This window comes from Otolemur garnettii, unplaced genomic scaffold (assembly GCF_000181295.1).
Source record: "Otolemur garnettii isolate 467f Iridium unplaced genomic scaffold, OtoGar3 scaffold00092, whole genome shotgun sequence".
NCBI lineage: Eukaryota > Metazoa > Chordata > Mammalia > Primates > Galagidae > Otolemur > Otolemur garnettii.
Window position 1 is genome coordinate 2,572,562 of NW_003852487.1, and position 3,741 is coordinate 2,576,302.

The 3,741-nt window shown below is 36.3% G+C and overlaps 1 protein-coding gene across 1 annotated transcript in view; it reads right to left on the minus strand.

Annotated features, from left to right (window-relative positions):
- The window catches only part of SDK1 (sidekick cell adhesion molecule 1), a 1,049,055-nt gene that overhangs the window by 656,151 nt on the left and 389,163 nt on the right, over window positions 1-3,741 (minus strand). The gene's annotated exons all lie outside the window — the stretch shown is intronic.

Below are 3,741 nucleotides of genomic sequence, written 5' to 3' on the forward strand. Positions count from 1 at the left end.
GGAAAGTAATTTCAGTTAGAGATAACACACTCTATTTTTATTCTGAAAAAAGAAATATTCTGTATATACCAGGAAATTTAAAAACATCAAACCATTCCTTCCAATACCTATCACTCAAGTCTTCTTTCAAATAATCTTAGATACATGACTTTCTGTGTAGTGTGGAAAATGATATGAATTTGTAGTAGAGTATATATTTGCCTAAGAAAATATATGTGTAAAGTATACAAAAATTATTTCTCATTTAAATGCTTCTGAAATATTTTTGACATTCTCTAATACATACCGCCTTTTCAATACCAGAGGAAAAATATTCTATGGAATTCAAGTTATAAGTATACTTTAAAAATTATTTTATATTCATAATTTGACTATTGTTTAGACATCTTGCCTGTTAACTACAGACACAGAAGACAGCAGCTCCTGGCCCTGTGGTCGCTCTAATGGCTGTGTCTGGGTCTCCTCTTTGGTTCCCTGCTCTCTCGCATTCCCTTCATACAGCAAAATCCTCTGCCTTCCCATTCAGGTTGCTTGTGCTGGGCCAGTCTTTGCCTTTCGCCCAGTGATTAGAAAGGATTAGGCACATGATCCAAGCCAAAAACATTCTAATCTTTCTCAGAACTTTTTTCAAAGAAATTCTGGAATAGAGAGGTTTCCTTTCCTTCTGTTAGAATAAGACACAAGAAGCCACCATTGATCCCACTGCAGGTACTATGTGCACCAGAAGCCAAAATTCAGAAGAAAATATAAGAAATGGAAATAAGGAGGGTGTGTTCAGGTTTCCAAACTCTGAGGACACCAGATGTCTCTTGCCTCTGCCAGCAATTCCTTTAATCCTATAATCTACTTCAAGATTCTTGCATGATATCTTCTATTTTGCTCAATGTCTTTCCACATATGAAAAGAAATGGCATTAGACTCCTAAAATTAGTTGTTGGCTTTCTTTAATTGAAAATTTTATTGAGAAAGCTAAAAGATGCACACATACTTATAAAAAATGATACAGATTTTAAATACCCTTTATTCAGTTATCCCTAATGGTAACATTTTGCAAACCTTAGTATAACATTGGGACCAGGATTTGACATGGATATAATCCACTTATTTTACTCACATTTCCCCAGTGAGTTGTCCTCATTTGTGTATATTTAATTCTATAGAATTTTAGGACATAGATGGATTCATGTAGCCATCACCACACAGATATACTGAAAACTTCCATCACAAGGATCCCTAGTCTTGCCCTTTAGCAACCACAACCACTCCCCTCTGTTAATTTCCTTAATGGTTACAAGACCCTTTGGATCATCTATTATATCTTAGTTGAGTACTAGAAATTCAAAATTTTTGACAAATTCATCTTGTATCTTCTTAGTTAGAAAATTTATGATTGTAATGTTGCTTTAGTGGCTGCAGGATCTGTATTGTCCCATTTCATTCTTGGTATTAGTGATTTTTGCCTTGTAATTTTTTTCTCAGTTTTATTAGAGACTTATCAATTTTATTAATTTTTTTCTAAGAAACATTTTTTTGCTCCTCTGATTTTCTCTACTGTTGTCCTATTTTCAATTTCATTGACTTCTGCTTTTTATTATTTCCTTCTTCTGCTTGTTTTGGGTTTTATTTTCCCCAGGCCTGACTCCTACTCTCTTTTAGTAGAAGGGGTGGTGGTACTTAGGCTCACAGACTATAAGAGGTCCTCCTGGCTACCACTCTGTCTTTGGGAAGAGGAGAGTAGCCTCAGGTCCATGGGGACAAAAAGGCTACTCACCTGGGCTATTTGTTGTAGTGGGCTAAAAGATACCTCCCAGAAGTCCATATGTCTCTCACTTGGAAGGGTCATCTCAGGCCTGGAAAGAAACAGGAGTGCTTCCCCTGGCTTACCCCCTTTGTGCATGGTACCAGGCTTGCTTCTGTGTAACAGAGGAAGAGAGAAAGGGAAGGGGCCCTTCCTGGGCTGTCTTGGTTGCTAGTTCAGAAGCCAAGAAATACCAGGTCTGCCCCTCTGTTGGGTGAAGAAATGTGAAATGCCCCGTCAGCACTCTGGTCTCTTTCTACTCTTCTTTCTACTCTAAAACCAGCTTGACTTCTTCCTATCACCTTTCAGAATTCTCCTTTATTTTCTGCTTTATTTCAAGGGTTTATCATTGTATTCAGTTGGGAGAAGGAGGGAGAAACAGATCTATGCCATTTTGTCCATACTTGAAATCTCAAGTCTCTAATTTTTGACATTGAGCAAAATCTAACTCCCAAATTCATTGTTGACAAATAATTGCCTCCTAGATTGCTCTAAACATTAAATATACATAATACATGTAAAGTTCTTAGCTCACTGACTTCTATCAAATAAGCACTCAGAAAATATCAGCTATTATTGCACAAGATAATGCAATAATTATATTTTATTAAAAAATACATGAATAGAAAAGACCAGAAGGAAATAAATCAAATAATTATACTTTAGGAGGTATGATCAGGAGTACTTATAATTTTCTTATTTAATATTTCTCTGCATTTTCCAAATGTTCTACAACAGGTTTTAGTTTAAAGATAAACATGTTTTCAATAAGCAAAATAGAAATATACAACTTATCACTTCCTTAAGGTACTTACTTAATATCTTCTGTATAATCTTCAGATATAGTGAGAGGAATAATGCAGGCAACAATAAGATCCTAACTTATCTTCCATTTCTGGGTTTCTGAAACATCAGAAGAAAATGACTGGGCAAAAGCATTTACCTGCTGGTATTTTGTCCTGAGAATGTAATAATTATTTCAAAGTCTTTTATTTCCCTTGACCCCTAGAATGACCTAATTAGCAAACTTCATGACAGCTAAGACAAATGGCTTAATGTGATTCACAGCCACGAATAAGGTAAGATCTTACTCTGTGGTCAGTCCAGCTCTAAAACATTGCTCAGAATCAAATCAAAAGAAGGAAGCTCTCTAAAATGTGGTCCAGCAAAATGAAAATAATTACTTCCAAAAAAGAATGTATAATAAACTAACATATTAGCAAACTTTGCCTTCCTTTCAGTCTATGTTAGCTTAGATGTGAGGGATGGAAAAGGGAAAATCTAGTAGCCACAGACAAGTGGAGTAACTGAATGAGCACATAATCAACAAACATTTACTGAGGGCCTAAGCCTTCAACTGCCAGGATCCAGAGTGCCCAAAAGAATAAGATCTCACATCCAGGAGTTGTGACAGTAGCACATTTGGGGGCTGTAACCCACTGAAACCTGAATGACTTAGGCTTTAAAATTAGTACATAATTAAGAGTTTTTTAAAGCTCGAAAACATAATTCACAATTTTTAAGTCTAAATAATTTCCTAAAGAAATGCTTTTGGCCAGATACAGTGGCTCATGTCTATAATCCTAGCACTTTGGGAGGCCAAGGTAGGAGGACTTCTTAAGGTCAGGAGTTCTAGATTAGCCTGAACAAGACCCTGTCTTTAATTAAAAAAAAAAAAAATTAGCTGGGCACGGTGGCACTCACTTATAGTCCTAGCTACTTAGGAGGCTGAGGCAGGAGGATCTCTTGCGCCCAGGAGTTTGAGGTTGCAGTGAGCTATAAAGATGTCACTACACTCTAGGCTAGGAGACAGAAGGAGACCTTTGTAAAGGTGAGGGAGTTTTAAGGAGGGAGGAGAAAGTTCATATAAAAACTTTAAAGGGGAAAATGAAAACAGCTAAAGTGATTTTCCTGGTGTTATTTCTGGACAGTTTTAATTCTAG